The sequence below is a fragment of the Stegodyphus dumicola genome, chromosome 9 (assembly GCF_044657685.1).
Source record: "Stegodyphus dumicola isolate Sdum_Otavi_A_Nest chromosome 9, ASM4465768v1".
Taxonomy (NCBI): domain Eukaryota; kingdom Metazoa; phylum Arthropoda; class Arachnida; order Araneae; family Eresidae; genus Stegodyphus; species Stegodyphus dumicola.
The window spans coordinates 190524616-190544737 of record NC_140776.1 but is presented as its reverse complement, the minus strand read 5'-3'; the positions used below and the strand labels follow the sequence as shown (position 1 = coordinate 190544737).

General features: G+C 34.0%; 1 long non-coding RNA gene across 1 annotated transcript in view; it reads left to right on the top strand.

Annotated features, from left to right (window-relative positions):
• Positions 1-19813, top strand: part of LOC146995597 (uncharacterized) — a 67814-nt gene extending 48001 nt beyond the window's left edge. Inside the window, exon 7 of the long non-coding RNA XR_015043170.1 lies at positions 19551-19813. This is a non-coding gene — a long non-coding RNA (uncharacterized LOC146995597). The remainder of the gene's footprint in view (positions 1-19550) is intronic.
• Positions 19814-20122: the final 309 nt, after the last annotated feature.

The following is a 20122-nucleotide window of genomic DNA, read 5'->3' as shown; positions in this document are numbered from 1 at the left end:
AGTTGAAAGTTAATTAAATTATTTAGATTAATATTAAACGTATGTAAAGGGCTAATTGTACTGCAGAAAGGTTCATGACTTTTCTGTGTATACTGACGAGGGTATATAAAGTGAACTTCAGGTTTTTCCCACTGATAGTAAATCTGGAACCAATAAAAATGTATTAAGACTCATTTTTAGGTAAATATATTGCTTTCCATCGCACATTTTCTTGGGAATTCTGGGTAAATAACTTAAATTCAGTAAAGATTATATTCTGATTTGGGTAAAAGCTTAAATATTCTACAGTGAAAAATGTTTATTTCATATTTAGTTCTTAATATTAAGAAAATAGTTCTAAGATAGTTATTGTGTACTGTGGGAATACTGCAGGAAAAGATGAATGATTTAGGTGGTCTTTGGAGTTTTTCACTCAGAAAAAGGTAATATTTAGCAAATTACAGTTCTCGAAAATGCATAGAAAGTTCCTGTAATGCAAACATATATGTACAATTATAAGAAAACGTAATACTTATTTGGGTGTAATTTTTTATTGAAAATGAGTTATTACTTGTTAAATGTGTATTAGTAAGGAATATTTAACTGCTATGGTGAGTATTGTACGAAGAAATTTCTGTATATGTGATGAAGAAGGTTAAAATATTCGAAATTGTAGTAGAGATTTGGGTAAAATGTCTCTTACTCTTTGGTTCCTTCTGTAAATATTGGTAATGATATATGTTTTGTAAAGTACTTCAAAAGATTTCATTCATAAGAAAATAAATTAATGCAAACTGACATTTGCGAAAAGAACATTTTAGTCTAAGAAATTGAAAAATAGTCTATATATGAAATTGTCTAGTGAATTAAGTTGGAACTGGGCTAAGTTAAAAAAAATGTATTAACACTATGCGTTAGAAATAAATGCATATCAATAAAACAAACTTTCAAGAGATGAAATTGTAACCAATGGGTAAAATCGATGGTCATTCATCTCTTATTCAATACTGGAAATATTTATTTTAGAAATTTCTTTTATACATGTAACGTCAAATTTCGTCCATTTCACATGAAAGCCGTTCATGAAGGCAGAAATATCCGTACTTAGTGTAGGGAAAGGTAATAAAGTGAAAATTTACATAGTCAAGACATTTAAAGTGATGTAGAAGGCATTCAATTAGTACAAATTACTGAATTAAAAGGTACTGAGCGTTCAAAATAATGAGAAAGAATTTTCTATGAGTACATGAAAGAATGAATATGGGTCTAAAATTATGGATGAAAGTTGAGATTTCATTCTAAAAATTCGGAATCTATCAAACTAGCTTAATGAGAATCAAGATTCAAAACTGAACATTGGTAACACTGAAGAGCATAAAAACATATATTCAGATATAAAGGGTATTAAGAATTAAAAGGAAATGCCAGAATATGCAGGAAATGTTAAAGTTTGAAAATGCGAATGAAGTTAATAATGAAGTAAAGTAGTAGGATAAGTCATGGTAAGAGTACTACAGAATGATAAATTGTAGAATTGGCAAATTAAAATAGTACTATAAAATATGGACTAAGTAAGGGCTATTCAACGAATTGGATATGAATAACAGTTAAAGGTTGTAAAATAAAATGCTTAATTGAAATCGATCTCTATTTTTAAGAAATTTAAGCGTGTTAATTTAGCTGAAATAGTAATATCACAAGCGCAATTACAATAAAAAATTATAAAACAGAGTTAAACTTTAGAGTATGTTGGAAACTAGAAAGAAACCCAGTGCCGGAAAAGTATGAAAATTACATCTAAAATTAACTAAAGTTCATGCGTATGGCAGGAAAATGTAATAAAAAAGTTCAAAATTAGAGTACTCTAAAAATTATGAAGGTATAAAATGTACGAAACATGTTAAAAATAATATCTAAAATTAAATAAAGCTCATATATATGGTAAGAAAATAGAGGAATTAAGCTAAAATTAAGAGCCTGTTTGAAATTAGGAAGGTTAAAACGTATGAAAGTCGTTACAAATTAAAGGAAAGTCATGTGAAAATATAACAAATTAGTTAAAATTCTTAGTATGTTGAAAACTAAAAGCGATAAAAAATAGAAAAGGTGTTAAAATTTACATCTAGAATTAAATAAGTTAGGTATATGGTATTAAAATGTAATAAGCAAGTTCAAAATTAGAGTACTTTAAAAATTACGAAGGTTTAAAATGTACGAAACAAGTTAAAAATTACATCTAAAATTAAACAAAATTCATATATATGGTCAGAAAATATAGGAATTAAACTAAAATGTAAAGTATATTTGAAATTACGAAGGTTAAAACGTATGAAAGTAGCTATAAATTAAATGAAAGTCATGTACATAGTGTAAAAATATAGCAAATTAGTTAAAATTCAGAGTATGTTGGAAGTTAAAATTTACACCTAAAATTAAATAAAAGTCTATATGATGTGAAAATATAGCAATTATGTTAAAATTAGGACTATATTGGAAATCATGGAGGTTAAGATGTATGAGAGAAATCAAGTAAAAGTCATGTATATAGTGTGAAAATAGAAACTGGTTAAAAATTTGAGTATATTAAATAGTGTGAAGGTTAAAATGTACAAAACAAGCTAGAAATGTTACATCTAAAATTAAATACAAGTCATCTATATGATTAGAAAATGCATGAAATAAGTTAAAATACAGAATATGTTGAAGATCGCTAACGTTGAAAAGAACGAAAAAAGTTAAAAATTACATTGAATAATATAATACACGAAAATGCGTGTTTTAGTAATTGCACTCATAAAATATAACGAGTAAGTTAAAAGTATTGCCTAACAAGTCTGAAAAAACTCTGGGTAAAATGAATTTAAGAATAAAAATGAGTAATGTAATGAAGATTACGGAAAGTATATGTAATATTATGAACAGAAGATTTAAGAAATAAGGTAAAATTCTGAGTGTATAGGATCACTCAATCATTAAATTCGAAAATAATCCTCGTTCAGGGTAACTAGGAGATAATCAATACGAAGAAAAAACACAAAGGCTAAAAATTTATTAACGAAGGGAAATCACCTCCGATAAATCGGTAAAATATAATCTCTTATTAAATAGTGATGACATGTAGCAGTTTTGCATATATTCAGTCATAGGATAAATAAAAGTAAGAAAATAATTATCTTCGGAAGAGGTTATACTGTGAAGGAAACATTTTATTATATGCTAATATCTGTTTCAAGATAATAACTGTATCAGTCACTTAAAACACCTACTTGATATACGTTTTTAAGAACTCAATATAAATAAGCAAGTTTACAAATTATCATATAACTACTAAATGCCTATAATCACCAAATTAAAAAAAGAAAATAATCTAAGCACACGTCCTTTTTCTGTGACGTAGCAACTACTCTACTCGCATCCACTTCCTGATAAGGCTCCCTGTCCCCATTTTCAGATAAGCGTCCCTTCCACGGCTGAGCCTTCCTTCTCGGGAGCTCTCTCAACTCCCGCTCCCTAAGCTCCCGATCCAGAACTCTCATTTCCTCTACTAGCCTCCATTTGGCCTTCTAAAGCAAGCTCTAAGAAAATAACCTAACACTAAATTAAACAGACGTAGCCGAAGCTAGACACAATAACCCAACTAGTTGGCCCTAAATTAAATTAGCTGGCGATTATCAACAGATACGTACAATACGGCCGAGCATAGGATATTGGGCTTAATAACTGAGTAGCCGGACGGCAAACACGCCCCACTAAGGTCTAAGCTCTCCTGCTGAAGTTCAAAGTTCCGCTAGTCACCATGATTAACTTGCTAAATGCATGTTGTTTTCCGGCTGTCTTGGTGTGTACAAGTGGGCGCTTGAATTAGAGCGATTACTTGGTCAATGAGTCTAGGAGGACAGTTAGGATGGATGGAGGGTGATTAATCTCTTCTCTACTAGAGGCCCACCAGCGGCCGAGCGATAAAGTCGCTGAACACTGGTAGTTCGGTCTGAGGTTCAAATCCTGCGAACGGGCTGGCTGCATGTGCTGTGCATGGGCGTTTTCGTGGTTTTCCCCATGTGTAACGTGTATACGAGCCAGCTTCCCTTAGAAAGTCCTCCACGAAGGCATCCCTTCCCTTAGGCAGATAGTCCTAGTGTGCTTTGTCATAATTAAATAAACCAAACCAAACCTACATGTAATAAAAGAAAAAAAAAAGAGTCTGTGTGTGTGTCTTTTGTTTGTGCTGCGCGTAAGCTGATAGATCCAGGGCTATGAAATTTGGTACATCGGTGCATCTAGACAAGAGCCAGTGCACCTCGAAGCGATTTTTTCAAAATTCAAATCAGATTTGTTTTACTTTATCTTTCTTGATGAAATCGCATAATTTTGAATAGCTTCATTCTTTTAGAAATGTGGTTTTTCATTCAATGCTTTGTATACTGGACTGCTGATTGTTGAAAATATGAGATTAAGTGCTGCTTATTTTCTTTTGATTTTTGGACGCCCAACACTCACATCGCAATCTTCTTATTCTCGCGAGGCACAACAGAAAGAATTTCCTTTTCTCTCTCTCTTTATTAGCTAATGGCAAAGAGGTTTGTATATTTTGAATCATGTCATCTACAAAGCAGAATTTAGATTGAAAGCTTTTTGATGATAGTTTTATTCTTTTGGAAATGGGGTTTTGGCAACAGTTTTTCATTCATTGCTTTGGATATTGGACTGACTGTTTTCTCTTGAAAATATGGAGATTTATTGCTTATTTCATTGCAATTTTTTATATTATGTTTTAATTATATAAAAAGTTTTGCATGATTTTTTTATGAAACATATTTTTTAACAAATTGAAATAAAAATGAGCTCTATGTTGTTTTATTAAAACAAATTAACTTCTTTTTATTATTGATTTTTTTAAATTTGAATTAGGCATGTATAGGTACATATTTATGATTAATTTGTAAAAGTTTTGTTTCATTTAGTTTGGATTTCATAAAGATAGAAAAAATTCAAGCTAATGAGATGGATGAATTTGCTTTTGTTGAACAAGCAAATCGATATCGGGTTCAATAGACGAGGTTGCAATTCTTAATGCATTTTCAAGATGTTTGTCTGTCCTATTTTTGTTTTTTGTATGCTTCATTTTTGAAATAATTGTTCACAAATATAGGTACTTCCAAAAGCTGAAGACATTAATAAAGCATGATTGTGAAAATTAGGATATTTATTGTGGGGTAGGTAATCTTTATAAAATCAATGTGAATGAATCGATTATATATGAATCAAATTCAAACATTTTTAAAAATAAAAATGTGTAAATTTAAATACTTTCATAATTTGCGTTTGGGCCGCACTTTACACACCCATGCTTTATACCATTTGAACTGTTAGGATTTTGCAAGGGTATCAGGACTGGTATTCCTCTTTACTTGCTTTGGAAACATGAACTGTCCTGACTCGGAACAGGGAGCTTACTCAAGCTATGTTCGATAAATTGTGAAGTAGACAATACACACAGGAAGGGTATACGAAACCCTTTATTTTTCTATCTTTACAGAGCTTTCCGGAACTTCGGAATACAGAGACCAACCACTTGTGGTCTGAACGTAAGAATATAAAAATATTAACTAAAACTCTAACTAAACTAACTTTGGATTAATATACAAGTGCCTACTTTAAGATTGGCCGTTAATTAACAAAAAGCCGTATGTAGTACAAAGAGCTGCTAAAACTACGATACGTTTAAAATTATCAAGAAGATTAAACCTCTGGCCTTGAAGGCAACCAGCAAACGAGTAAAACTACTATGGCCAGAGGCCTGCTTCTAATAACTCCTTCCTCTCTCTTGCTTGGCAAAAAGCCACAACTTAAGTACTTGGCGTTAGCAAGACAAATTTGCATAAATAAGTTAAAAGCTTTTAATTCTGGCCGGAAGTAGAAAATAAGAAATGATAGTAAAGATTTAAAATAAAATAAACGTTAGTAAAACTTAGGATCCTTACAAGGGAAGTTGGTTAATTTATTTATTAGGATAATTAATGTCTGTATTAAGGGGTATTGCTTATTTCATTGTGATTTTTTTATATGTAATACATTTTAATTTAATTTTTTTTTTTTTTGTTTTGTTTTTGATAAAGTTGTTTTTCCGCAGAGTAAAATTCTGTGCACCTTTTAAATATAATGTTTGGTGTTTCCGTTCGTTGGCTAGTTGATACATAAGCCATACATAAAACAGTCTTAGAAGAGTAGAAGAGTTAGTTCTAATGGCTATGCAGATTAACTTGGACAGCGTAATAAATCATTACTGATGACAGCATATCAAATCAGAGTTCATGATCGCGTGTATCACGCGATTTGGATTGAATTCATCCAAAAGTGCAGTAAGCAAAATACATTACAGTGTAATAAATAACAAAAGAAGATTATATATAATGTATGCCGCGATTAGACTGAACCTTCTTTAAATACTCCTTCTATCTCATTTACATGCAACGCGTTACTAAAAACTCATTCTGGTAGGGGGTTTGTAATGGGGAAACAAGAATTTAAAGGAAAGGGTTTCAAAATTAAAAATAATTGTTATAAAATTAAAATAAACTTTACAACATAATAAAATGAATTAAAAATTCGGGCTTCAAGGTGCCCCTGTTCGGGGGGGGGAATCCGACTTTATTTTGCCAATAGCACTGCTTGTTTCTTGTCTCCGAGTCCCATTGCATTTATACCTTTATGTTTTGAAAATGTGTACGTTTGAGAATTTCAGGCTGTCTTTAAGATTATAGTAAAATTAGTCCAAATAAGAAAACTAAATTTAATATTTTTTTTTAATTAAAAAAAAAAAATATGACCTTTCAGAATTTACATTACTCTCAAAGGGGCGTTTTTTTTTTAACGTTTTGTAGATTGGGGCGTTTTTTTAACGTTTTGTGGATTACCTTTATTTATTAAATATCGTGTTCTTCGCACTTAAACCGTAAAATTCACTTTGACAGCAATAATGGAAAATAATTTTAAAATGAGCATATCTTTAGAATTTCCGATACACAGTATCGCGCGCTGGAGATTTTTTTTTTTTTTTTCCCCGTACAGTGTTGCCATTGCTCGCTTTAAAATCATTGAGCTTGTTAATAAAAAATTCGTTAAAGTTTTACAAAATATGAACTAGATAATAAAACAAATTAAAAATTCCGGTCCGTGTTCGGTTGGAGGACTACGTTTTTCAAAATTATATGGCCCTAGGTACCGTTGTTTCTTCACGATGCGAGAAACATTCATGCAGATTTTTCATTATTTAGTTTCTTTAAATATAATACATTACGATAATATTTCTTGACAACAGTTTGAAAAGTGAATCGATGCAAAATGGCGTTTTGAAATGAATAGCCCTTCTGAGCTAATAATCTTACGAATATAATATTTAGCAATCATAAGTATAATTTTCAGTTTCGGTTTTTCAAGAAATCACAGAGTTCACAGGATTTTGCAAGAGAACAAACACATGATTTAATACTTTCCAAATGAGTCGAGTTTGATCAAATATAAGGGCTGAAGGCTTATAAATAAGCATTCAGGAGTAATTTAGTCTTGTAATAGTTTTAAATGTTAATAGGTAAAATGTAGTATTAATGATAAATATGCATAAACTTTACACCCGATTTTATTTTAACTATGTAAGTAAGCAAGTATTCGAAGTAATATGAATTAACTGTTTTTTATTATATAAATTTTAAGGGGAAAATATTTTACATTAAGCTGGAAATAAGGTTTATGTAGTCTACAGTAAGTATTTACATCCATTCAAATAATGATTTATGTGTACTGAATACTGTTTCTTTATTTTATGGGAAATTTAATCTGCAAAAGTGAATCTAAAAATTTTCTGCACTGGCTGTAATTTTCTCCCTTTTGCGGGAGATGAATACATATTCTAGTTTATTATTATGGCAAAGAACAGTAGGGGTGTCTGCGTAAGAGGAATGATGCCTTCGTGGAGGACTTTCCTAGGGAAACTGGCTCGTATGCATGTTAAACATGGGGAAAATCACGAAAACGACCATGCAGCCAGCCCGTTCGCCTGGATTCGAACCCAGGTCGGAACTACCAGTGTCCAGCGATTTTAGCGCTCGGCCGCTAGTGAGTCGATATTGGTTATCTGAGCGAGACACATTTTTGTGGAATGTCGAATTACAGCACTGGCGTAGAACAATGTACGTTTATTTAAATGGCTTTACCATCATGATGGTTTGGTTTATATGATTACGGCAAAGCCTCGAGGGCCGCCTAAGCGGAGGGAGGCCTTTGTGGAGGTCTTTCTAAGGAAAACTGGCTCGTATACACGTTATGCATGGGTAAAACCACGAAAACGACCATGCAGCCAGCCCGTTCGCGGGATTCGAACTACCAAAGTTCAGCGACCTTCACCGCACGGCCACTCGAGGCTCTTGGCCATCATGAACTTTTATTATTCTCGAACTTTTTGGGGCGGGTAATCCTCATGTGTTCATAAATTCAAATATTTAGTGTGCTATTACGTAAATTATAGCCTGAAATGAAGGTAATTAAATTGAATCCAAATTCAACCAAAATATTTACATGTCTTTTCACACATATTTTTAGTAATTTTATTTTTATATGAAACGGTAGAAGACTTTGGTGATATAAGGAAACTGAAGGTCATTTGTGTTCTAAATTCTTAAAGAAAATACATACCCATCAGCGTTCCAGCGGTAGGATCGGTTAACACTCTTATAGTTCGACCGGGGTTCAAATCCCAGCGAACGAGTTAGTTTCAAGAGAAATTTCGTGATTTTTCTCATGTGTAAGGTAAATGCGAATAAGTTTCCTCCACGAAGGCATCCCGCGTGTGTTTTGCTATGATCCAAGTAACCTGAGAAGAAACGAGGGGAAAATGCAGTAAATATTAGCTAGTCAAGTGATTGAACATTGGTTCTCAATTGGGGCGATATCGCCCCCCGGGGAGGATGCTGAGGAGCGGTGAACTTGTTTTTGACGGTGGGCATGTTTTGCAAGGTACAAGTGATTGTTTTTAAAGTACAAATGCACATTAATCTATAGGAGACACATCAGGAGATTTGGAGGATATGCATCTAGAGGGAATAGCTTCAATTCCGGTTTCATATCTCAATTTTTTCAAAATATAAAGAGTAGATTTAGAGGTATGGTTTGTAGCCTAATCCTGATGGAACTTAATACCGTCAAGATTGTTTGGATAAAGAGATGAAATTTCGTCTTTTAATATAGGTGTTTAAAGTTATTTCTGATTGTAATCCGAATTGATTTTGATATTTTTTTCTACTTTCCTTATTTTAAATTTTCCCTTATAAAAGAACAATAAAACCAGTAAGAACAATAAAACCTTTAGAAAAAAAATTTTTTTTTCTCTGAACCAATATATTAAGTCTTTTGCTCCTCTTTTTCGGCAATAAATTCATGTTTATCTCTTGCAATCGTTACACGTATGCCCAAGCTTCATGAGTTGTAACTACACTGAAGTGCCACTAAATTAGGGATAGACATGGCTATGCAAATTGAATAGCGCTGCGCCGCATCTGGGCTTACGTGAGGGAGTTGTGATAAATGCACATACACTATGCTTCTCGATAATCAGTTGTTTCTTATACCAGTATAGGTAAAATTTCAATATCGGGCAGATAGTAATCTCTCGTCGCTTGGGCCATACAATTTCTATAATCCTCAGCGGGATAGGATTTTAACAGTCGACAGTGTCAAGAGCATACCGAGAATACACGGATGGTGGGAAAAAGAAGTAGCGACTCTGCAAAGTGCAAAGCACATTTAAGTTAGAACAATCGTGGTATGAGAAGTCTCAGCCGTATTGTACATGGTCAATGAAGCCAAATATTAGCCCAAATTACCACCTAGCTAAAGCAAGCGACAGTCGTACAGTCAGTAAAAAGATCGTGTATCGCTCCCTTCACCATATGGGCTTCGGAAGCCGTAGACACACTAGGGTACCTTTCCTAAATGCATGCCATCGAGTTGCCATTCTTACCTGGGCAAGAGAATATAGAGAATAGACACTAGTGGACATGAAATGTGTAGGAGTGATGAGTCTCGATCCTTCTAATTAATACCGATGGGAGGCTCAGAATATGGCGAGAGAATCATGAATGTACGAGTATGAATCCGGTGTGACAGATTGGAACTGTACAAGGCCTGGAGGCTTAATCATGGTCTGGGATGCTTTCTTCTGGTTGTGTTTGGGATCTTTAGTACTTGTTCTTACCTCCCTCAATATGATTCTGTACGTGGAGTTGATGAGCTATCATCTCCATCCATTTATGTCCCTGTCATTCAAACGGAAAGGGAGTATCTCAGAAAGATAACTGCGCCTCTCAAAGGTTACGGTTGGCTACTAGTTGGTTGGATGGAAGAGCATTCCTCTGACTTCTCTGTCATAAATTGGTTACTTAAAAGCCCTTACTTGAATTCTACTGAGCATCTTTCCAAATTAGTATATCTTATTATTGAGGAATGTAGAGAATTGAAGTGTTATGTTCTATTCACTCGTTTTCCATGTTCAGAATGTCTGTTATGATGGTCGTATGAAATGTCGTCTGTTGTGATAGTTTCGTATGTAAGCATATGATTGAGCTTATTATTTATAAGCCTTCCTAGCGCTAAATACATTTCCTCTAACAACATATAGGTCATAGTTCATAGGTCTTCGCTCATTTAAGAGGTACAATACCCTGAAATCGTTACCTATCTATATCTGTCCTTAGTGGGTATCATATAAAAGTCAAACATAAATCCCAATGTTGGAACAGACCTTTTCACTTGAAGTTCGGAATAACATCCAATGTGGCAATATGTAACAGTGGGATAACTTGTGTAAAATAGCGATTTAAAATATCTGAAGCGTAACTTTCACATCGTAAAAGCAAATTAGCACATCTGTAGCATAAACCCGTTGGCTTAAATTTATCCTCGTTAGTGCTACGGCTGTAGCGTCATTCTTGCTCCGTGTCTTGAAGCTAACGGAATATCGTGGTTGTAGTTGTTGAGGCATGTAACATAAGTGAGCGGAGCATAGTTGCACAGACCAGTTGTTGAAATTTTTAAAACGCATAATACACATCAATGTGCTGCCCCAAGGTTTCGCAAAATCCCTATCGATTTATCAGCAATAATTAAGTAAATGTAATAAAGAGTAAATAATGAAAAGTAGAAAAAACACTATGTACACTCAGTACATCGATCACCAAAACTCATTTTGGTGTATCGTTCTCGCTAATTATATAACGTAAGTTCATGTTACGCTAACCAGTTGATTTTATCTTAAAGAGGTGACTATTAAAGAATTAAAAATAGTTTTATATATTTTTGTATTGTGCATATATTTAGCTTCATTTTTACCCAGTCAAAGGTAGATGAAACCCTTTCCATCAGAGTGGCAGGTAAACATGATTCTCTGTGCTTTGCACTAATAAATCCAAGACAAATTCATGTTTTGAAAGTACTTTTTGTATAAAAAATATTTTCTCAGAGTATTCAAGTATTTTCGTTTTAATAATATTAATCTCTGGTTATATATATATATATATATATATATATATATATATATATGTACATATAAGTATTACGTTTATGCTTTGTATTGCAAGAAACTCCCCAAAAAGAAACATTTATTTGAATATGTATGGCAGCGGCAATTTAGCGTTGGTTCGTTTTCCGCTTCCACTTTTATCCCAAAAAATAGCAAAAAGCAGAGATATTAATTAAAAGTTCTTAAAACGCTAATTTTCGTCCTCATTTTTCCGAATGGCAACAGTGCTGATATCATCAACAATGGCGGCAGGGATACAACAGCAATAATGGTTGCGTGCCCTTATTGCTGATGTAATGAGAGAGAATTACCGATTTAATCAAAAAAATGAATAAAACAAAAATAAAAAAATAAAATTTAAAAAGTCATTCGAATTTTGGAAACCTCGTTTCGAGGTGCACTGGCTCTTGTCTGGATGCACCTATGTAGCAAATTCGTAGGCCTGGGTCTATCAGCTTACACGCAGACCGAACGAAAGACAGACTCATAGAATCTTCCCTCTATTGTGAGTAGAGTTATATATCAGAGTACCTTTCATTGTTACATATTCAAAGAATCCTTTTAATAACGTTCGAAACAATGAATTTACCAATAATTGTTTAGGCTTTGTTGAATTAAAACAAAGTTAATGTATACATTTTTAACAATGCTTATAATCCATAATCATTAGAGATATCAAATCTAGTGGTGCTAAAATCTTACGTGTGGAGCTTATTTGATTGTTATTTTTAATGCTGAAATCGCATTCGAACCATTTTTAGAAATGGAGTTCTTTTTTTTGACAGTATTGTGTTACGTTTTTATACCAACACCCTTTATCGACAGCCTATTGGGCATACTTATTTGTTTTGCGACTGCCTTCCTTTTGTTTTCTCGAAGAGAAGAGAGAATTCGGGAAAATAATGAGGAAAACTTTATTAACCGTAATGAACACAAGTTTAATGCCGGAAACACGGTACGTAATTTAGATTTCCTTGATTCATATGCTGATATTAATGAATTTAATGATGATTCCTTTGATGTGGACATAGACAGTGACACCGATCTCCTCGAAGCTTTTGATAATAATCTTCTTAAGTTGCATATTGATAGTGATACTGACCACATCGGCCATTTTTCCAAAGATTTGGATAATAATTCTTATGATGTGCACAATATCAGCGATGAAAAGCAATTTAATTACCTCCAACAGGAAACAGAAAAGGATTTTAATTTTCCAAAACCTGATAACTCAGGTAATCAAATAGGCACGAATAGCAGCATAACCATCTTGAACCAGGAAGAATTCAGTTGGAATGCCTCTATTGAATCATTGGATGCTGAATGCATTGTATCGCATAACAATCTTGGAACACAAAGAGACATCGATTCTGGTAATCTCCTTAACACAAATAATGAACCAAAAATGAATGGCAAACTGGATCAAGAAGACAGAACAGAACTGAAACCAACTGAAGATTCTGAAGAACAGCTCGTTGATCTCGTCGTTGGTACCGGCCCTGTTATCTGCTTTGATGACGAGTACACTCAACATCCTTCTTCGAATCATAGCAAGCGTTTCAAAATTTCAAACATAAGAAAAACATTACTGAAATATTTCTGCTTTAAAAAATTAAAAATAAACAAAGGACTTAAAACATATTATATAGATCTGAGATAAGTTTACACAATTTCAGTTTGTATTCGTGATAGATTTGTTTGCCATGACACCAATCTCGACTGACCAGTACTTGCCTAAAAATTGGACATTGACCAGTGATTGACTAAATGACAATCTCATTGAATAAAAGTAGGTCATTGTCTGACCAGTGACTAACTAAAAATTAGACATTTTCTGACCAGTCACTAACTGACGATCACATTGACTGACCAGGGCCTGCCTAAAAATTGGACATTGAGTGACTATGTGACGGTCTCCTTGATTGCCCGTTGACTGACTAAAAATTGGACATTGACTGACCAATGACTGACTAAGTGACGTCCTTATTGACTGAGCATTGGATTTGGACGGAAGAAATTGCCTTTTTCGATAAGAGAGAGGAAAGATGTTTTCAGTCCAATCGATTGCGCTACAGCTGAAATGGAAACAGAAAATCATTTTAAAATTCTTTTCTAGAGCTACATTTCAGAACTGCAAAATTTAAATTAAATTATATGGTAACCTGAAATTAAAATATTATTTTCAGTTAAATGCCGTTGCTAAATTTGTTTTTCTTGTGCTCTTAAATTAATTTACTAGTTTACACACCATATTCAGTTATGATTTACCAATATGCTCTATTTTAAATATAACTTCTCATTGAATTAAGTTAAGCTGTAGCTATTATTGAAATTTTTCTTAGGCATATTTTCCCTTGTTATCTGCTGCTTCCTTTTCGTTTTTCCTATGTGATTTGTCGGCATTTCGTATAAAAAACCTCCAGATTATCATTAAAACCCGAATATGGATGTTATTTTGTATTTTACATTTTTTTCTCTCTGTGGCCTTCATGTCAAAACTTACTAGAAATAATAAATGAGAATATACTGCTTTCTTTTCAAACGAAGTATTTTCAATATGTGTCCCATAGCAATATGCCCTCTGTTTAAGAATGCTAAGAGTTTTACCCTGTTTGATTCCCCGCCAACGTGCTGGCTGCATGGTTGGATTCTGCAGTTTTCCTTATCTCGATATATATAAGAAGATTTCCCATAGAACGTTCTCCGCTAAGCCATCCCTCGCGCCAGGCAGGTAACCATCCTTTTCTTTGCCCTTTTCAAATAACCTAACTTTTACTCAAACAAATCAATCATGACATGAAATTTGGAAGAAATTAATTTAAATAACTTTTATAAAAATGTCTCGATTGGATATATACTAGAATTACACCCAGTAATTAAAGAATTTACACCCCACAAATACACCCAAAACAAATATTAAACTGAAAGCTTTCAGACTTTGTATTGCGCCCAAAGGCATCATTTTTTTCATTTGCAGACATAAACGTTTGGACAGAATTCGGGCTAATGTCCCTCTGGGTTAAAAATATTTAAAAACAGCGTATTTTATAAATTAGAAAATGAACCTTTCATATACTTTCATATATTTGAATAAATATTTATGAAGCATTATTAATAAAAATTAGAATAAAGGAAACTCTATGAATAATCCTGAAACGTTTAGTCTGAAGTTTAAAATTTAACGTAACTATCGCAAATGACTGAGTGCAGGGGGTTTTGAGGTATCCTTTGAAGGATTTTGCAAAGAATTATATATATAAACAAACGTTATAATTTCATTTTCTAATATATTCCGGCTGAGAGCCCTTTTGTTGAACCATCATATTACATCTTGATTTGTAAGACAAAAGCCTTTTCCTGAAAACATAAAGGTTGATTTTATGCCACTTCTCGTTCACAATGTTCCACAGTCCGTCCAATGTTTGGGGATGCCACGTATAAAGAGCTTGTTTTAAAAGTACAAATGCACATTAATCCATAGGAGACACATCAGGAGATTTGGTGGATATGCATCTAGAGGGAATGGCTTCAATTGCGGTTTCATATATCACTTTTTGCAAAACATAAAGCGGTAGATTTAGAGGTATGGTTTGTAGCCTTATCCTGATGGAACTTAATACAGTCAAGATTGTTTGGATAAAGTGATGGAATTTCGTCTTTTAATATAGGAGTTTAAAGTTATTTCTGATTGTAATCCGAATTGATTTTGATATTTTTTTCTACTTTCCTTATTTTAAGTTTCCCCTTATAAAAGAATCCAGTAAGAACAATAAAACCTTTAGAAAAAAAAATTTTTTTTTTCTCTGAACCAATATATTAAGTCTTTTGCTCCTCTTTTTCGGCAATAAATTCATGTTTATCTCTTGCAATCGTTACACGTATTCCCAAGCTTCATGAGTTGTAACTACACTGAAGTGCCACTAAATTAGGGATAGACATGGCTATGCAAATTGAATAGCGCTGCGCCGCATCTGGGCTTACGTGAGGGAGTTGTTGATAAATGCACATACACTATGCTTCTCGATAATCAGTTGTTTCTTATACCAGTATAGGTAAAATTTCAATATCGGACAGATAGTAATCTCTCGTCGCTTGGGCCATACAATTTCTATAATCCTCAGCGGGATAGGATTTTAACGGTCGACAGTGTCAAGAGCATACCGAGAATACACGGATGGTGGGAAAAAGAAGTAGCGACTCTGCAAAGTGCAAAGCACATTTAAGTTAGAACAATCGTGGTATGAGAAGTCTCAGCCGTATTGTACATGGTCAATGAAGCCAAATATTATCCCAAATTACCACCTAGCTAAAGCAAGCGACAGTCGTACAGTCAGTAAAAAGATCGTGTATCGCTCCCTTCACCATATGGGCTTCGGAAGCCGTAGACACACTAGGGTACCTTTCCTAAATGCATGCCATCGAGTTGCCATTCTTACCTGGGCAAGAGAATATAGAGAATAGACACTAGTGGACATGAAATGTGTAGGAGTGATGAGTCTCGATCCCTCTAATTAATACCGATGGGAGGCTCAGAATATGGCGAGAGAATCATGAATGTATGAATCCGGTGTGACAGATTGGAACTGTACAAGGCCTGGAGGCTTAATCATGGTCTGGGATGCTTTCTTCTGGTTGTGTTTGGGATCTTTAGTACTTGTTCTTACCTCCCTCAATATGATTCTGTACGTGGAGTTGATGAGCTATCATCTCCATCCATTTATGTCCCTGTCATTCACACGGAAAGGGAGTATCTCAGAAAGATAACTGCGCCTCTCAAAGGTTACGGTTGGCTACTAGTTGGTTGGATGGAAGAGCATTCCTCTGAACCAATTTATGACAGAGAAGAGCGCTTCTCTGTCATAAATTGGTTACTTAAAAGCCCTGACTTGAATTCTACTGAGCATCTTTCCAAATTAGTATATCTTATTATTGAGGAATGTAGAGAATTGAAGTGTTATGTTCTATTCACTCGTTTTCCATGTTCAGAATGTCTGTTATGATGGTCGTATGAAATGTCGTCGCCTGTTATGATGTCAAAATGTCGTCTGTTGTGATAGTTTCGTATGTAAGCATATGATTGAGCTTATTATTTATAAGCCTTCCTAGCGCTAAATACATTTCCTCTAACAACATATAGGTCATAGTTCATAGGTCTTCGCTTATTTAAGAGGTACAATACGCTGAAATCGTTACCTATCTATATCTGTCCTTAGTGGGTATCATATAAAAGTCAAAAATAAATCCCAATGTTGGAACAAACCTTTTCACTTGAAGTTCGGAATAACATCCAATGTGGCAATATGTAACAGTGGGATAACTTGTGTAAAATAGCGATTTAAAATATCTGAAGCGTAACTTTCACATCGCAAAAGCAAATTAGCACATCTGTAGCACAAACCCGTTGGCTTAACTTTATCCCCGTTAGTGCTACGGCTGTAGCGTCCTCCTTGCTCCGTGTCTTGAAGCTAACGGAATATCGTGGCCGTAGTTGTTGAGGCATGTAACATGAGTGAGCGGAGCATAGTTGCACAGACCAGTTGTTGAAATTTTTAACGCATAATAAACATCAATGTGCTGCCCCAAGGTTTCGCAATGTCCATATCAATTTATCAGCAATAATTAAGTAAATGTAATAAAGGGTAAATAATGAAAAGTAGAAAAAACACTATGTACACTCAGTACATCGATCACCAAAACTCATTTTGGTGTATCGTTCTCGCTAATTGTATGACGTAAGTTCATGTTACGCTAACCAGTTGATTTTATCTTAATTAGGTGACTATTAAAGAATTAAAAATAGTTTTATATATTTTTGTATTGTGCATATATTTAGCTTCATTTTTACCCAGTCAAAGGTAGATGAAACCCTTTCCATCAGAGTGGCAGGTAAACATGATTCTCTGTGCTTTGCACTAATAAATCCAAGACAAATTCATGTTTTGAAAGTGCTTTTTGTATAAAAAATATTTTCTCAGAGTATTCAAGTATTTTCGTTTTAATAATATTAATCTCTGGTTATATATATATATGTACATATAAGTATTACGTTTATGCTTTGTATTGCAAGAAACTCCCCAAAAAGAAACATTTATTTGAATATGTATGGCAGCGGCAATTTAGCGTTGGTTCGTTTTCCGCTTCCACTTTTATCCCAAAAAATAGCAAAAAGCAGAGATATTAATTAAAAGTTCTTAAAACGCTAATTTTCGTCCTCATTTTTCCGAATGGCAACAGTGCTGATATCATCAACAATGGTGGCAGGGATACAACAGCAATAATGGTTGCGTGCCATTATTGCTGATGTAATGAGAGAGAATTACCGATTTCATCAAAAAAATGAATAAAACAAAAATAAAAAAATAAAATTTAAAAAGTCATTCGAATTTTGGAAACCTCGTTTCGAGGTGCACTGGCTCTTGTCTGGATGCACCTATGTAGCAAATTCGTAGGCCTGGGTCTGTCAGCTTACACGCAGACCGAACGAAAGACAGACTCATAGAATCTTCCCTCTATTGTCAGTAGAGTTATATATCAGAATACCTTTCATTGTTACATATTCAAAGAATCCTTTTAATAACGTTCGAAACAATGAATTTACCAATAATTGTTTAGGCTTTGTTGAATTAAAACAAAGTTAATGTATACATTTTTAACAATGCTTATAAACCATAATCATTAGAGATATCAAATCTAGTGGTGCTAAAATCTTACGTGTGGAGCTTATTTGCTTGTTATTTTTGATGCTGAAATCGCATTCGAACCATTTTTAGAAATGGAGTTCTTTTTTTTGACAGTATTGTGTTACATTTTTATACCAACACCCTTTATCGACAGCCTATTGGGCATACTTATTTGTTTTGCGACCGCCTTCCTTTTGTTTTCTCGAAGAGAAGAGAGAATTCGGGAAAATAATGAGGAAAACTTTATTAACCGTAATGAACACAAGTGTAATGCCGGAAACACGGTACGTAATTTAGATTTCCTTGATTCATATGCTGATATTAATGAATTTAATGATGATTCCTTTGATGTGGACATAGACAGTGACACCGATCTCCTCGAAGCTTTTGATAATAATCTTCTTAAGTTGCATATTGATAGTGATACTGACCACATCGGCCATTTTTCCAAAGATTTCGATAATAATTCTTATGATGTGCACAATGTCAGCGATGAAAAGCAATTTAATTACCTCCAACAGGAAACAGAAAAGGCTTTTGATTTTCCAAAACCTGATAACTCAGGTAATCAAATAGGCACGAATAGCAGTATAACCATCTTGAACCAGGAAGAATTCAGTTGGAATGCCTCTATTGAATCATTGGATGCTGAATGCATTGTATCGCATAACGATCTTGGAACACAAAGAGACATCGATTCTGGTAATCTCCTTAACACAAATAATGAACCAAAAATGAATGGCAAACTGGATCAAGAAGACAGAACAGAACTGAAACCAACTGAAGATTCTGAAGAACAGCTCGTTGATCTCGTCGTTGGTACCGGCCCTGTTATCTGCTTTGATGACGAGTACACTCAACATCCTTCTTCGAATCATAGCAAGCGTTTCAAAATTTCAAACATAAGAAAAACATTACTGAAATATTTCTGCTTTAAAAAATTAAAAATAAACAAAGGACTTAAAACATATTATATAGATCTGAGATAAGTTTACACAATTTCAGTTTGTATTCGTAATAGATTTGTTTGCCATGTCACCAATCTCGACTGACCAGTACTTGCCTAAAAATTGGACATTGACCAGTGACTGACTAAATGACAATCTCATTGAATAAAAGTAGGACATTGTCTGACCGGTGACTGACTAAAAATTAGACATTTTCTGACCAGTCACTAACTGACGATCACATTGACTGACCAGGGCCTGCCTAAAAATTGGACATTGACTGACTATGTGACGGTCTCCTTGATTGCCCGTTGACTGACTAAAAATTGGACATAGTCAGTTAGTCAGTCACTGGTCAGACAATCTCTTTGACAGGCCGGAGACTGACTAAATTTGGACATTGACTGAGCAGTGACTGAGTGACGATCTCATTGACTGAGCACTGACAGACTAAAATTTGGACATGCACTGAACAGGAACTGAGAAAGTGAAGATCTCCTTGCCTGACTAGTGACTGAATAAAAATTGGACATTGACTGACTAAGTGACGATCTGATTGACAGCCTAGTGACTGAGTGACGATCTGATTAACTGACCAGTGACAGAATAAAAATTGGACATTCACTGAAAATCGACTGAGAAAGTGAAGATCTCTTTGCCTGACCAGTGACTGACCAATGACTGACTAAGTGACGTCCTTATTGACTGAGCATTGGATTTGGACGGAAGAAATTGCCTTTTTCGATAAGAGAGAGGAAAGATGTTTTCAGTCCAATCGATTGCGTTACAGCTGAAATGGAAACAGAAAATCATTTTAAAATTCTTTTCTAGAGCTACATTTCAGAACTGCAAAATTTAAATTAAATTATATGGTAACCTGAAATTAAAATATTATTTGCAGTTAAATGCCGTTGCTAAATTTGTTTTTCTTGTGCTCTTAAATTAAT